The sequence below is a fragment of the Malania oleifera genome, chromosome 9 (genome assembly GCF_029873635.1).
Source record: "Malania oleifera isolate guangnan ecotype guangnan chromosome 9, ASM2987363v1, whole genome shotgun sequence".
Classification (NCBI taxonomy): Eukaryota; Viridiplantae; Streptophyta; class Magnoliopsida; order Santalales; family Ximeniaceae; genus Malania; species Malania oleifera.
The window spans coordinates 93692016-93709650 of NC_080425.1; the positions used below are offsets into that span (position 1 = coordinate 93692016).

The 17635-nt window shown below is 41.2% G+C and overlaps 1 long non-coding RNA gene across 1 annotated transcript; it reads left to right on the forward strand.

The window, feature by feature from the left end:
* Positions 1 to 11471: 11471 nt before the first annotated feature.
* On the forward strand, positions 11472 to 12881 carry LOC131163968 (uncharacterized). Its single transcript, XR_009139190.1, has 2 exons — positions 11472 to 11539; positions 12665 to 12881. It is a non-coding gene; the product is annotated as an uncharacterized LOC131163968 (long non-coding RNA).
* The last annotated feature ends 4754 nt before the right edge of the window (positions 12882 to 17635 follow it).

Here is a 17635-nt window from a genome sequence, read left to right on the forward strand (position 1 = left end):
TGGGACCAGATTATGTATTTCGAATGATGATAAGATCGAAAGGACGGTTTTGGAGGAAGCGCATCGTTCTTTGTATACGGTACATCCTGGTAGTACAAAGATGTATCGGGACTTGCGCAAGACCTTTTGATGATCTGGTATGAAAAGGCGGATTGCTTAGTTCATGGAGCAGTATCTGACATGTTAGCAGGTGAAAGCTGAACATCAAAGGCCGGCAGGGCCGTTGCAGCGTTTGCCTATTCCGGTGTGGAAATAAGAGCATATTTCCATGGACTTTGTTACCGGATTGCCGCCAGCGCTTAATGGGAAGAATGCTATTTGGGTAATCGTGGACAGGTTAACGAAATCTGCTCATTTCATACCGATGAAGGTTGGCTATCCTTTGAGTAAGCTAGCTAAAATGTACGTGCATGAGATTGTGAGAATGCACGGAGTACCGATGTTCATCGTATCAGATCGAGATCCAAGGTTTACTTCTCAATTCTAGATGAGCTTGCAGGAAGCATTGGGGACGAAGCTTACTTTCAGTACAGCGTTCCACCCCCAGACTGATGGACAGTTGGAGAGGACGATACAAATTTTGGAAGATATGTTACGAGCTTGTGTTAGACTTTGGTGGTAGTTAGATACAGTTTATGCCACTAGTAGAGTTCGCATATAATAATAGCTTCCAGACTAGTATCGAGATGGCACCGTTCGAGACTTTGTATGGTCGGAGGTGTCAATCTCCTTTGTGTTGGGATAAGGTTGGTGAATGTCAGGTGTTAGGACTTGTACTCGTGCAGCAGGCGTCTGAGAAGGTGGGTTTGATCCAAGAAAGGATTAGATCGACTCAGAGTCAGTAGAAGAGTTACGCAGATGTTTGTCACCGTGATTTAGAGTTCGAGGTGGGGGGTAAGGTATTTCCGCGTATTGCTTCGATGAAAGGGGTGATGAGATTTGGGAGAAAGGGCAAGCTGAGCCCAAGGTATATCGGACCATCCAAGGTACTTGAGCGAGTGGGTCCGATAGCCTACAGGATTGCACTACCCCCAGCACTCTCGATGGTCTACGATGTGTTTCATGTATCCATGTTGAGGAGGTACGTGTTGGATCCTTCACACGTTATCAGTTATGATGAGTTGGAAATTGGGGATACTTTAGCGTATAAGGAGATACCTGTCCAGGTTCTAAACCGTAAAATTCAGAAGCTTCGTACTAAAGAGATACCATTAGTGAAGGTATTGTGGCGAAACCACGAGGTTGAGGAAGCTTCTTGGGAACTGAAAACAAAAATACGCCGGAAATATCCGCAGTTGTTTTGAGCACTTGTATGTTATCCTACTTTGGGTTTGGATAGGTGATTAGTCATCGGGAGTGTGTATGTATTTTGTGAACTCCTGAGACAGTTTATGTTGTAACCACGGTATTCCTTCGCCATAAGTGAGGGTGTGTATATATTTGTATGATGGGGCTATGCTGTAGTAGTCGCTAGTTTTCTCTGGAGTTACGTGTATGTATTCAATTGTATATATAAGTTTGTGGATGGGAGATGGCAAATTTCGAGGACGAAATTTTTGTAAGGAGGGGAGATTATAAGAACCCGAACCGTGATATATGGGTTTGAATATATAAGAGAGGGGCAAATTGGGGATTTAGCAGGATTCATCGACGAAGCTAGGGTTCGCCGACGAAGTTCATGTAAGTCTCATCGACGAAGTTCAGAGGTTCGTCGACGAGGAGAAGCCAAGAGATTTCGGGAAACCAATGATTTCAGGCTCGTCGACAAGGCCATCGCTTCATCGACGAAGGCAATAGCAGACTCATTGACGCGTACACCATTTCGTCGACGAGGACGCCCGAGTCAAAGGACTATAAATATCAATTCTCTTTACTTCTCAACTAAGAAAACTAAATCCTATCTCTCTCTCTCTCTCTCTCTCTCTCTCTCTCTCTCTCTCTCTCTCTCTCTCTCTCTCCCTACTCTTCATCTCTCTAGATTTCTTCGTCGTTCGTCGTTAGAATCGTGAATCTGAAGTTACCACGAGGATCGTTGAAGGATTCTCTACAAATTCTATAGGTCAGAATCCCATTTCGGAGATTTTCAGGTTTCGGCTTAAAATCGAGGTAAGGCTCGGTTTTTAATTCTGATCCTATAGCTTTGTAGGAAACAGTCTTGTGAGTATATTCTGTACTGTTGGTTGTAGGTTGTGGAACTCGACTTGCTGTTTAGGAGCCTTACAGTTTGAGATTTACTATTCGGGGGAAAAGGTAAAGGGAATTGTGTTTATATCAGTTATTTTTGAAATCGGACTCGGTAGAACTGTGGTTCACGGTCCAATGTATGTTTTAGCTACTCGTTTGGGGGGATCTAACGGGGAAAACTATGGGTTTTTCATGATTACATTTTTGGGAAAAAGGGGGCGACGGACTACATCCCTGATTTTGTTGAAAAATCGAACGTATATGTTGATTTATATTGTGTTATAAGGATGGTCGTGCTTTGACTTGTTTTAAACTGTATGTGTTTGAAAAACCATGATTTTAGATTACTAAATGGGTGTGGTTTATTTGGTTATATGAGCATGCATGTGTGAATGTGATTGGTTGAAATGCTAGTAAGAACGCGGTTTCGAATTGTTCCAAGTACTGAGAGTGTCTGGTTCTATGTCTGAGGGCATATGAAATCGCTGGCCATAGATTGGGAGACCTAATCGAGTCTTGATTTGTTTTCAACAAGTCCCTGTGTTTTTCCCGAGTCCCGGTTTGTTTTCAATGAGTCTCGTTGTTTTTACCAAGTCTCGATTTTTCTTTCATGAGTCTCGGAGTTTCAATTGAGTCCTAGTGTGTCTATTAAGTCCCGTGTTGTCTTCCAAGAGTCTCGGAATTTCAATTGAGTCTCGGTGTGTCTACTGAGTCTCGTGTTGTCTTCCAAGAGTCTCGGAGTTTCAATTGAGTCCCGGTATGTTTACCAAGTCTCAGTTTCTCTTCCATGAGTCTCGGAGTTTCAATTGAGTCTCGGTGTGTCTACTGAGTCTCGCGTTGTCTTCCAAGAGTCTCGAAGTTTCAATTGAGCCCCGATATGTTTACCAAGTCCTATTTTGTTTTCAAGAAGTCTCGAAGTTTCAATTGAGTCCCGGTGTTTTTACCGAGTCCAGGTGTCTATACCAACTTTCGGTTCGTTTTCAGTGAGTCCAGTTGTTTTTACCAAGTCCTGGTGTCTTTACCAAGTCCTGGTACGTTTTCACCGAGTTCCTGGCATTTTGGAAAAATGGAGTCCGGGTCCTTCCATTTTCAGGAAATCAAGTTTCAATTTTCAGCCAAGTCTCTCTTTTCGGAGGATAGGGTTCAACAATAAAAATAAAAAATAATAATACAAAAATGAAGGAAAACACAAAAAAAACTATTATTAGTAGTGTACTATTATTATTATTTTTACTATTATTATAATTATTATTAGTATTATTTTTATTATTATTAGTATACTATTATTATTATTATTATTATTATTATTATTACAAAACAAAAAAAAAAAAAAAACAACAAAAACAAAGCAAAAAAGGAAAAACAAAAAGAACCTATAAAGGCCAGCACTGTTCACGCGCACACAGGGGGTCACGTTTTTTTCACTATTCATCTTCTCCTCTCTCATTTTCTCTGTTTGAGTTTTCTCTACCACCGTTCTCCTGCGACACCCCGCAGCCACAACCATCCTTCAGACTAGCAGATCCGGCCACAGCAAACCACCCTCAACCTCCATAACCTGCAGGCTCACCCTCCCACTCGCAGACTCCCCCTCTCTCATCCTCACCCTGTAAGCCCCGACCACCTCTCTCGACCCTCCTTGGCAACCCACCTCCGCAGCGAACCTCGTGACCACTCGCGATCCATCCTCGCTTCTCGTCTCTCCCTAACCATGAGTTACCCATCTCTGGATCTCCCTCACGCTCGGCACCCCCAACTTCACCATCTCCACCGGCAGCAGCTCTCCTTCACGGCCAGATCTCGTTCCCGGCACATCCAGCCGCTCTTCGGCCTCGCTCTGGTTCAGACCACCACACCATCAGTGCTTCGGTTTCCAGCCCTCCCTCGCAATTCCTTCATCACCTCACACAGCACCACTGCATTCCCCTTGAAGAGTTCCTTCACCATCTCCTGCTCTTCCCCCCAGCTCCACCAGATCCCGGCCTCATTCCACCACCACCACTGGCATCACCAACTACCACGGCTCTAGCCTCCTTCACGGATCCTCTCACTAGCACAAAGAGGCCGCTGGGGATTCCCTCTCCCCTTCTCTCACTTACCCGCACACCATCACCATTCCCGGCTGTGAGCATCTCCAGCCCCCATTAACTCCGGCCACCTGCACTTCAAAACCACCCACTTCCTTCCAGGATCCTAGGCTACACATCTCATATCTGTAATGGCGGACTAGCGGACTCGAAGCAAAACCGCGTTTCAGAGATTTTGAGCTCTATTTCAAATCTGTTGATGATCGTTTTCGTTTTGAATGGAAGTGAGGAGCATTTTAGGTTGGAAGTTGTAGTCGGTTTCGGCTCTACAGCTAGGTTGCTCTTCATCGGGTTCACGGAGGTCTCACCCTTCTAAGCTTCCGGATCATACTGGTATCGTTCAGGTTGCACACCTTCCTAATGAATTTCTTGATGCACATTCCGCTGTTAATGGGTTGAGGCTCAAGTGTGTGATTGCTTTGGAATGTGTTGTTCGATCCCGGCCAGCTGAATCTGTTAACGCAACTTCACACACTAACACCCCCACTGCTACACACACACTCACCTCATTGCATGCATTCACATACACCCACATCCATATACATACATATGCATGCATTTATATACACTTACAAACACATGCATACACATACGCATGCATTCATATGCTCATGCATGCATGCATGCAGTCACACATACACACACATTCACATTCATGCACATGCATGCATGCACTCACACTCAAACACACACATTCACGTGTTCATGCATGTACATGCATGCAATGCACATAGTCACATGCTCATTGGCATACATGCATGCAATCCACCTCATGCATCCCGATATCACCCATGACATCATCATGTAGGTCATTGTCCATTCATGCATGCATGACATGAGTATTCTAGTCCAAACCTTACATCGTGTCATTATTCATGCATGCATGCAAACATACGCATGCCCATGTGTGCACTCATCCATCACATATCATGCATACATGCATGACCATTCGTGTCTCACATGCATACACATATTCATGCGTCGGTGTCATTGTTCATTTATGCATGTAGGCACGTGCATATGCTCATTCACACACCATGCATGTGCGTTCATTATTATTCATGCTCACACATGCATCATGCATCATTCATGCACTCTAACATACACCTGAACACACACAGCCCACGCGTACGGCAATGCGTACGGCAACGCGTGTTGACTCATGGTCTCGACCAAGACCTTAAACTGGTCCCCCCCCCCCCACCCCAGGTCGGTTGGTGCTCAATCAGCTCCTTCCACGAATTGGTTCACGCCGGTTTTCTCCATTTCACTTGTATATTATTATTTAGATATCCAGAAAATTCACAAAAAAAATCGCAAAATTCTCAAAAAATCCCAAAAATATTTTCATACTTTGATTTCCATGGTTTTTATTTATGCTATTTTGAAAGTTCAGGAAAATTTTGAAAAATCACAAAAAATGTATTCACATTTAGAAAAATCACAAAAATATTTTTTGGCCCAGAAAATCATCTCCATCCCAAACAAATTCCAAAAACCTCCCGGAATAGTATTTTCCTATTTAGAAAAGCCTACATATTTCAAAACCCCCGGAGCATATTTTGTACCTTATTTTCTTGATTTTCCATCCCGATGATTGCAACAAAGGGCATGGACTCTTCCGAGTATTAGATTGCCCCAGTTTTGAGGGAATACCTATATAGTATTTTCATTCTTTCGATTTTTGAAATGGAGTAATTTTAAAAAACTTATTAGATTTATTTTGGAATAATTTTTTATTAATCTGGTACCGTTCGTAAGAACGGACGCGCAGAGGGTGGTAATATCTTCCCCTCGTGTAACCGTACTCTCGAGCTCGACTCTGGTGACGCAGATCGATTCTACCCCTAACAGGATAACAATCAAGTATTCTAACCGCAATTCAAAAGGTTAGTGATGACTCCATCACACATTGTTTTTCACGAAAATATTTTTTTTCAAAATCACACATCTATTTTTCCCAATTCGCAGCTGCACCCATTTTTTCCAGAGTGGTCTCTGGCCGGATCTAGGACGTTGCGACAATAATTATATATGTTATATATATTAAAATATTTTATATATTATTTATATTTCATATATATTAAAATATTAAATCAATTAAAATCAGTTAATTGATTTAACCGAAATTCAATTAGATCGATTTTGAGTTCAGTTAACATGGAATTTCAGTTTGACTAATGAGATTTTTAACTGAAATTTTTTTATTCATTCGATTAATTAATTGAATTAACCATACCAACCAAATGCTCACCCCTACCCATCATGATCCGCCCCTTCCATGGATCTTATATACATGGGAGTTGTGCACTAGGTTGCCTTTTATTATTATTATTATTATTATTATTATTATTATTATTATTATTATTATTTATAATACACAACTCTAGGCAGGTGGATTCGAGCATTTTCAATATGATTCTTTTCCTATATTTGTATTTTGTTCAATGACAATTGGTATGTTGCCATTAGGTCAACCATCTTATTTATGTACACAAAACGCCAAAACATGTACTGGGCTTGTGAACCATCAACCTAATAGCAATTTGAGAAGAAAATATAGCATGTTGCAACAAAAGAGCATGTTGCAACAAAAGCTTGATATGACGCACTAGCAAAATTTTGTCGTTGGCTCTGAAAACAAAGGTCCCTCAATGCTTTCACATCAAAACCATTTTTATAACACTATTCTTGTTATCCATGACGGAAGAAGATTCACGATTCACAGCAATTTATAAAGCTAATGGTCCTACGAAAGGATATTTATAGCAAGCAGCACTACTACTAATTCCCATTCAACATCTTCCCATCCAAGGGCTTCAACTAGAATTTCACCACATGCATCCAAAATTGGATCAAGATCAACCACTTGAGCTTTTTTGGGGGCTGTTGATTGAATTGACTATTGAAAATGAAAGGATGTTAGATGAGGTGATGGTGCAATAGTCGTATCCCCTAACTTAGACTTGGAACTTCTTATCCAAGTTGGAATATCTTAACTTCATTTCCACTAAAATAATGGTCATGGAGACAAAACCATACCTATTTAGTTAATGCCATCATATGACCAGTGAATTTGTAGCACCTTAGTCATTGGTATCATGCACTCATGTTGGGGATCAAAGAAAAAAGGACATTGAGCTAATCCATGGAGTTAAACCTAGGTTCGTGGAAAGCGATAGGATTTAATTTGCAAATAGAGCTAACTTATTAGTGCAGTTATGTGTGGACAAGTTATTGGTACACCCATCACAGCAATCAACAAACATCACCAATTAACTGATAAGTCAACACCTACCACACCTACCGTTGCTCCTCCGGTCAAGTCATCAATCGCTCCTCCAATCAAGCCTCAATTCTCTCCTTGAGTCTTGGCTGCAATTACACTACATTTACTGTGTATATATCAACATTCACTCTTGAACATGTATAAAAAGTAATGTATAGCTTGTATCATTAAGTAATAAAAATACCAAATTAATTTCTTCATTATGGTATCAGAGCCTGTCGATTCCTAAAATCGATGAAAGGAAAACAATTTCTTCTTCTGCTGCTCTTATTCTCGTCACCTGAAACAGCTTCTCTCTCTACCAATGGCCGCTTCTTCTCGAAACACCAATTTCCAGCAAAGCAGCTGCTATCCGTAGCTCAATTTCCAGCAGCTCACAGCCCCTTCCAATTTCCCGCAGCTCACATACCCTCCTCCTTGCTGCCGCCCAGCACTCTCAGTGAGTTTTTGAAAAATCAAAGGGCCTCATTAGCTTCACTTATCTTCTTTTAAGTCGACAGCCGTGAAATTTCTCCTTGCCGGCGAAATCCTATCTCAACGGCCGTGAAACTTCTTCTCCCCAGTACTCTCCTGACATCCTTGTCTTCCATGTTAGGATCCTGTGAGCATCCAGAAGAAAGTGACACTAATAAATTTATGTGGTTCGGTCAAAAACGACCTACGTCCACGGAGCACACACCAACTATTCAATAACTCGCCGGAAAATGTTACAATTCTCTCTCTCTCTCTCTCTCTCTCTCTCTCTCTCTCTCTCTCTCTCTCTCTCTCTCTCTCTCTCTCTCTCTCTCTCTCTCTCTTTTTCTTCCTCCCTACTTCCTCTTAGCTCTCTCTACACTGTTTGTGCTCTCTCTACACTGTGCTGTGCTGTTGTGTGCTATATAAAACATCTTCCACAACCCTCCTTTTATAGGGCTAGGATTAAATTACAATTAAGATAAAATTTAATCAAGAATGAGAGTTACAACAAAGAGATAAATTGCACCATAAATTCCACTGCGTGAAATTAAATTCACCACGCGTTTTCTGACTCAGCAACGCGTCTCTAGCTGTGTTTCTAGCTCCATCTCTAACAATCTCCCACTTGGAGATAGAGACACCTCCTCAACTAGAGTATCATAAATAAATGATGTGCTCATAATATGTCTTCAGGCATGAAGACCAACTGAAGTTGAACACAACTTCAGTTTCTCTGTAGTTGCCACCTTCCTATCTGCTCGATTTCTGCGGACTAATCTGATGGCTGTCATCTTCGCAACTGGTGTAAAAATGCCGGTGTAGTCAATCCCTTCCTTTTGTTTAAAGCCTTTGACTACCAATTGAGGCTTGTACGTTTTGGAGCCGTCATGCTCCTCTTCGATTCTGTACACCCGCTTGTTGTGAAGGCCTTTGAGCAACTTTCACATTCTGTTGGAGGTGAGGGACTTCATCTCATCCTTCATCGCAAGCTCCCACTTGCTCATATCTACCACCTGACATGCTTCATCATAGCATTCGGGCTCTCCTCCATCTGTAGGAAGTAAGTAATCAATATACCTTCTGTCTGGTATATGAGACCGAGTAGATCTCCTAAGCTCCGGAGCTGGAGTAGGAGATGGTAGTGCGACAATCTACTTCATTGGTTCCTCCACCTGAGGATTCTTGGTATTCTGCTAATGTGTCCTAACACATTCATGAGTGTCTATCTGGAAACTAACCCTCTTCCATTTCCTGACTATACAATCCTCACACATGTCAACCTGCACTGACTGTACACCACTCAATTTTTCCTTTGAGTGCATCACCCTGAGTCCCTTCTCGCTCATGTGACCAAGTCACTGGTGCCAGATGTTGCTGTCGTCATTTCCTGTAGCAACTGAAATAAACATGGAGGCATTGGAGGTTAGAAAAAGTGTTCCACTTTTCTCACCTCACACAATTGTTAGTATACCCTTTGAGACTTTCCATTTATCCCCAATGAATTTCGTCGTGTATCCCTCATCTACCAGCTGACCAACTGAGATCAAATTCTTTCTCAGTTCTGGAATATACCTGACATCCTTCAGCTTCCACACTAACCCGTTTATATTGATCTTCACAACTCCTTTGCCAGTTACGTAGCAAGGTTGATCGTTGCCAAGGTACACCTTACCAAAATTACCTGGTGTGTACTCCTCTAAACAATCTCTGCAGCATGTGGCATGAAATGAGGCTCCGAAGTCTAAGACCCAAGACTCCTGCTTACTCTCCGAAGAGCAGATCAACATCTCATCATTCTTAGAAACAATATTTGCTTCTGTCTTTGCCCTCATCTTGAATTCTTTCTTCTGACTCCTGCACGGGTTCCTGTAATGACCAGTCTTTCCACAGTTCTAGCACTCAATAACTTTAGTACTCTGGAAACCTGTGTCCTGAGTACCTCTGGGATTTCCGGATTGAGACCGCCAGGGCCTAGATCTGTCACGGTTGTTTGATCGTCCACGCATGTTTCCTCTGCCTCGATTCTCCATGTTCAAGGCTGAACTTAAATTGGAGCTATGGTTCGGCTGCATTCTTATTTCCTCTGTCAAAATCATGCTGACGACCTCATCGTATACAAGTTTCGATTTTCCTGCGAAACTACTGATGGCAGTGACGACACCATTCCAATTTTCAGGCAACTGATTGAGAATCGGTAGAGCCCGAATCTCATTATCAAACGTTATCCCGACTGAGGTGAGTTGATTAGACAACTCATTGAAGTTATTCAAATGACTGCTGAAACTCTCACCTACAGACATGTTCATCATAAATAATCTTTTCATGAGATGTACCTTGTTTGCGGCCGAAGGTTGCTTGTACATATTTGAGAGCGCATCCATTAGAGACTTGATGGATGTTATATGCTTAATATTGAACGCCACAAATTTCGACAACGTCATTCTGATGGCTCCGAGGGCTTTTCGATCAAGCAACTTCCACTCGTCCTCATTCATGGATGTTGGCTTACCCTTCAACAGTAAGTGCAATTCCTTCCCAAACAAATAGTCTTCTATCTGCATCTTCCTGAAACCAAAATTGTTCCCGTTGAACATTTCAATTTTTGATCTCTTTTCATTCGATATCTCGATTTTCAAATGGAAAGCACGGATGGATCTGGAACGATCGAAAACCCTAGAAATGGTTCGAGTCGCTCGAAAAACAGACCCAAAATGTAGTAACCCGAAAAAAAAATATAATAATAATAATAATAATAAAATAATAAAATAAAATTAATTAATTAAATTAATAAATAAAATAAACAGTATGATAAGGAACAAATATATATATACTTGTGTGTGTGTGTGTATATATATATATATATAAAGGTATGGAAGCTTCTTTACTTTACTTTAGGTTTATTATATATATATATTATTAAATTAGCAAGCTTCTTTAAGAAGCTTTGGAAGGAAATCCAATTTTTGGATTTGTTGGCCGTGTCTCTCTTCTCTCTCACTTTCTCTCTCTCTCTCTCTCTCTCTCTCTCTCTCTCTCTCTCTCTCTCTCTCTCTCTCTCTCTCTCTCTCTCTCCTACAACTCTCTCTCTCTCTCTTCGATTTCGGGTTAGTTTTACGCCGGATCGACAAACCGAAACCACCACGACACTCCTGGCGAAATTCTCTACAAGTTTGCCGGAACGGATCGTCAGGAAAACGAAATTGGATTTCATCCCAAATCCAAGGTAAGGCTTTATATTCAATATTTGGATTTTTGACAGTTGAAGAAAGTGATATACGCGTAAAAATACTGAACTTTAATACTGGAAATTTTCAGTTCCAAGGTGTTGATTGGGAACGTGGGAAATCATCCCTAAGTTGAGGTAAGACTTTTTAAAGTCGAATTTGACTTAGTGGTAGTTATAGAAAATGTTGTACGTACGAAAATACTGAACTTTAATTCTGCGAGTTTTCATTTTCAGGGTGTTGAGTTGAGAACCTTGTGGGTACGGGGGAGATTTTCTTAGGGGCTTTTCAGGAATCAGGTAAGGGGATAAACTAAGCTAGTTTTGTTTAAGAAAATGCATGTATACATATATGTAGCATCTGGTTTTAGGAAAAATAAATATACTTATATATATGATTTATATTTGGAAAATACTGTTTAAATGATGATATGTTGAATACAAGGAAAATTTGTTTAGTGTGGCATGAGTATAAAAATGTTTTGTACTGTTTTTTTTTTGGAATGGGGATGATATGGATTTCTATGATGGAAAACCGGCGTACGGGCCGAGATATTTTTATATGTATATGTGATTTGCCGGCGTATGGGCCGTGCTATGTGGATGAGATTTGCCAGCGTATGGGCTGTGCTATGTGATTTGCCAGCATACGGGCTGTGCTATGTGATTGCCGGCGTATGGGCCGTGCTATGTCGATTGCCAGCGTACGGGCTGTGCTATGTGATTTGCCGGCGTACGGGCCGTGCTATGTTAAAATGTGTAATACCGGCGTACGGGCCGATGATTTTTATGATACACGTATATATGTGAAATGATATGATTGATGCGAAAATAAATGATATGAGATATTTATGTATCACGATTTTAGTATATGTATATGATATCAGAACCTGGTTGGCTTGGTCTAGGCTAGCACTTGCACGGTACCGTTGTTATGTGTCCATGGTCTTCGTGATCATGATATCTGTGTTAACGCCGCTGTACGGAGTGGTGTGAGATTGGATGGTCGATGTGGTTATTTTCAAGAAGTGTGCTGTTATCGCCCCTGGTGTACGGACCAGTCTGGGTAGACCCATCGGACCTACAGACTACTGTTTGACTTGACAGTGGTCGGCCAACTATTGTCAAGTCCCGCCTTCGGGCCACACAACCCAGTCATGTGGGGGTAATACATGACAACAGCCAGCTAACCTACCAGGATTGTTTTATGTTATTATTAGTGTATGAGATGAGATATGTTTATGAAAATGCAGTATATTCTGCTATGTGTTGATATGCATATGTTTTCCCAGATTTGATAAACAGTATTGAATATGTTATGTATGGTATATGTAGAACACAGAATACTCATGTTGCCACACACTGGTATTAGTTTATTTCCCTTATTGAGAGGTGTCTCACCCCTAAATCTTATACATTTTTCAGGAGCCCCTGATAGGAGAGCGGGAAAAGCCCCGCTGATCTAGATCAGTTGGTTGCCCTCTTTGGAAGGGTAAGTTTTTGGTAGGGACAGTTAGGTTTTTGTGGGGATTGTCCCTAGATTTCATTTTTGGGATGTATATACTGTGAGATAGTAATTGTAGTGACTCTGGTATGTGTTATGCACATTGTGATGAGATGTATATAATTTTGTACTTTCTGCTGCGTAGGCTTCTGCTGTATGTTTTGTTATATCCCTCGTGCCCACGGGTCCAGGTGGATTGTGACCTGCTGAGCTGGAATGTATGATGTGATGATAATTTATTTATATAAAAAAAAAATAATATGCGAAAAAGGAGCGGGTCGTTACACAAAAAGACCCCGAAAAGCTCAATCAAAGTGTTCAGTCAAACCTAGTCAAACTGTTGACGTGGCACTTGCTGACGTGGCACTGCGACGTGCTGCTGATGTGGCACAACTGACGTGGCAGTGGGGGTCCACCTGCTGACGTGCTAGTGGGGTCCACCTGCTGACGTGCCAGTGGGGTCCGCATGCTAACGTGGCTGTGCGGGGCCCACTGATGACGTGGCGGACCTGCTGACGTGGCACTCCGCTGGCGTGTCAGCTAACGTGGCCGGTTCTAAGCGGCGGGTCGGATCCGGTTCGTGGATCGGATCTCGGGTTCGAGTCAAGGCGATCGGGCGAGGAAGACGCATGCGGCACATCGCCGGAGCTTGGAGAGGCGTCTTGCTCTGGCAAGACGCATGGTGGCGCGTGCGGGATTTTCTGAACTCTATTCAAGCTATGGCGAACACCCTTCTCTTTGTCTCGGCAAGGTGAATGTGATGGTGGCCTCAAAACACAGTTTCGATCTACTGGACATAGCTCTGAATTTCAGGATCACTTCCAATCTGGCTTTTCTGCTCCAACCAGTCTCTGATACCACTTGTTAGGATCCTGTGAGCATCTAGAAGAAAGTGACACCAAGAAATTTACGTGGTTCGGTCAAAAACGACCTACGTCCACGGAGCACATACCAACTATTCAATAACTTGCCGAAAAATGTTACAATTCTCTCTCTCTCTCTTTCTTCCTCCCTACTTCCTCTCAACTCTCTCTGCACTGTCTGTGCTCTCTTTGCACTGTGCTGTGCTGTTGTGTGCTATATAAAACATCTTCCACAACCCTCCTTTTATAGGGCTAGGATCAAATTACAATTAAGATAAAATTTAATCAAGAATGAGAGTTATAACAAAGAGATAAATTGCACCATAAATTCCACCACGTGAAATTAAATTTACCATGCGTTTTCTGACTCAGCAACGTGTCTCCAGCTGTGTTTCTGGCTCCATCTCTAACATTCCACTCCATTACCAACATTAAATATTAATTCTTATCTTTTTTTTCTCTTTGCAGTTGTGTCCCCCCCCCCCCCCCACCAAGCTCTCATCTATTTTTCTAGCCATTTGCCCTATTCTGCCCTTCAAATTTTCCCTTACTAAATTCCAGATTCCCATACTATATATAATTTCCACAACCCAGTACGTCTAACTAGCTTATCTTCTCCCATCTCTTTTAATTATGACTGAATCAAGTGAAGGTACAGTTATATCTGCCGACGAAAATATTCATGTTGTCTTAATCAACACATATGCACTTATTCCTCACAAGCGTTTAAGCGGGGGAAACTATTCAATGTGGAACTCACAGATGACCAATCTTCTTCTTGGGTATGATCTCATGGGATTTGTAGATGGAACTCATCCATGCCGACCAGCTAATGATCCAAAGTACAAAATATGGATTCGTCAAGATTGACTGCTGCTTCCTGCTATCCAAATAGTTGTAACTGGACTAGCAGGACCAATTGTATCTTGATGCAAAAATGCCGAGGAAGCATGACACAAACTTAAAACTACCTATGCCAACAAATCTAATACTCGGATGGTTAATCTAATTAATTCCCTCACCAAGGTTAATCAAGTAGGATAAAGCATTTTTGAATTCATGCAAACTGTTAAAACCATTATTGATGATCTTGCTAGTATTGGGCACAATATGGGTGATGGCGAAATAATAGTACATACGCACAATGGTCTCACCGATGGTTACAAAGAACTAAAAGTTGTCTTACGTGCAAGAGAATCACCCATCTCCTTTGAAGAATTAGTGGAAAAGCTTATGGACTATGAAACGAGTCTCAAGCAATTACACTCGATGGACTCTCACATCAATGCCCAATATTCACAAAAGCATTACAACAAAAAAGGTAGAAACAGCACCTTCAATACTCTTCCAAAACAATCTCGATTCAGAGGAAACAATAATGGATACTCGAGGAACAACGACAATCAGCTCCAACAGAATTCCTATAGAAACCGTGGGAACCACAATTTTTCCAGCGGTTAACAAACTCAAGGAGAGAATTAAGGCTTGATTGGAGGAGTGATTGATGGCTTGAACGAAGGATCGCAATGGTAGGTGTGGTAGGTGTTGACTTATCAACCTCGGGTCATCTGTCAATTGTGTGACAAACCTGGTCATGTTGCCAAAGTATGCAGATCACGTTCCTTATCCATCACCTGGCCGCAAGCCAACTTCACAACTCACGAAACTCTGAGTAATCAGTCAGGCTAGATAGTTTACTCCGGGGCATCTCATCACATTACCTCAGATTTGCAAAACCTATCCATTCACTCTGAGTATGGTGGCAAAGATGATGTCATGGTTGGAAATGGTAATAACATTCCTATCACTCATATTGGATTTACCACTCTTAACTCATGTGATTCCACTTTCAAACTCAATAATGTTTTGTGTACACCTAACATTAAGAAAAATCTTCTTTCTGTCTCTCAATTTTTCTCTCACAATAATACCTCTATTGAATTTTTTTCCTGATTCTTTTCTTGTGAAGGATCTAACCATGGGGGCATCCTTGGTGCGAGGTCGAATTAGAGGAAACGTCTATGAGTGGCCTACTTTAGTTAGCAGAACAACCCCTCTTGCAACTACCGAAGCTCTCATATTGTCGGATGGTTCTCCACCAACTGATGCTACCTTGTATCGCCAAACTCTTGGGTTATTACAATACCTCTCATTGACACATCCTAATGTGTCCTTTGCCATTAACAAGTTATCTCAGTTCATGCATTCTCCTTTCACCCTTCATTGGTTGGCAATTAAACGCTTGTTCCACTATTTGGTTGGAACTCTTGACTATGGCATCATGCTTTGTAAAAACTCACCTCAAAAACTTCATGCATTTGCCAATGCTGATTGGGCTGGTGATCCTAATGATCGGACTTCAACCTCTGCTTATATTCTTTTTCTTGGCGCCAATCTCATCTCTTGGAGTTCTAAAAAGCAAAAGATTGTCGCTAGCTCCTCCACCGAGGCCGAATACCGAGCTATTGCCTCTACTGCAACAGAAGTAAATTGGGTAATGCATCTCCTTCAAGAGTTGTGTGTACTTGTATCCTCTACTCCAGTCATTTACTATGACAACATAAGTGCTACTTATGTATGTGCCAATCCAGTCTTCCATTCTCGTATGAAACACATCACCATTGACTTCCACTTTGTTCGTGATCAGGTTGCTATAGGTCACCTACGTGTGTCCCATGTTCATACTTCTGATCAACTAACTGACCGTCTTACCAAGTCGCTGCTTCGGTTGCCCTTTCTTACCCATCGAACCAAGATTGGTGTCCTCAACGGCCAGTCAATCCTACAGGGGGAATGATAAGTCAACACCTACCACAACTACCGTTGCTCCTCCGATCAAGCCATCAATCACTCCTTCAATCAAGCCTCAATTTTTTCCTTGAGTCTTGGCTGCAATTACGCTACATTTACTGTGTATATATCAACATTCACTCCTAAACATGTATAAAAAGCAATGTATAGCTTGTACCATTAAGTAATAAAAATACCAGATTAATTTCTTCATTATTAACCATAGAAAGTTATTGGAAAAGTACCAATTGGAAGGATAGCTCATGGACAACTATTCTTATTTTATAGTAGTTAATTGCAAAATGACTTCAATTGTGGATACACAGGTAGCTCATCTTTTTCAATACTAAATTATATGTAAAAATTGTATGAAAAATTTTCCAAAAGATCAAAAATTCTCCTTTTTTTTTTCAAAAAGCGACCTCATTCTCTGCCAATACAATTGTTGACCCTCAGATCAACATACTTGTGCACATATGGATTCCTAAACCCATAGGCTCTGCAAACTATGTTAGTTTGCATTGGAATTTCATCGCAGAAAAAATGGTTTACAGCAGTGGCATAAACTGCTACTGAAACATGAAAAATCCTCCAGAATAGAATTTTACAGCAGTTAAAATGACTGCTGGTAGAAGTACACTAACCACCGGCAAAATTGGCGCCACTAAAAGTAATAGTAATAGATTTTCCAACATCTAGTGTGTATAAAATTTGTACTATAGGCTATTTTCTAAAAGAGGATGACAATATTACAAGCATTACATCATTCATTCATTACAGGCAAGTGAACAATGATGCTGATTTATATTCAGATTTATAATCATTCGGCCTTTATCTGCATTTTTATCTTCTTAATTTGTGCTGACCTAAGAGCTTTGTACTCAGTTCTTGGCATGGTTGAAGTCTAAGGGGATGGTGTTCGGTCTAAAGACCTACTGGGTGGTTGTCAGTGGAACGTGTTCAGTTTCTATGACAAGACAGCTTGCCAAAGGCGTTTCCCCCACTGTTGTGATCATTCCTAATGGCAGTCAACGTGAAAATAGCTGTTATTCCCTTTGCTTTGACAGTAATTTTGTTAGTACGTTTATTGAGTGTTTATGAATTCGAATTTGTGGAGAACTCGTATGGATTGAACAATATAACTTCAATTTTTGCAAAATAATACTGTTCTAACATTCTTGATTGATTTGATATCGATCCCTATTTAATCATCAGTTTTAGTTGAAGTTAAATGCAATT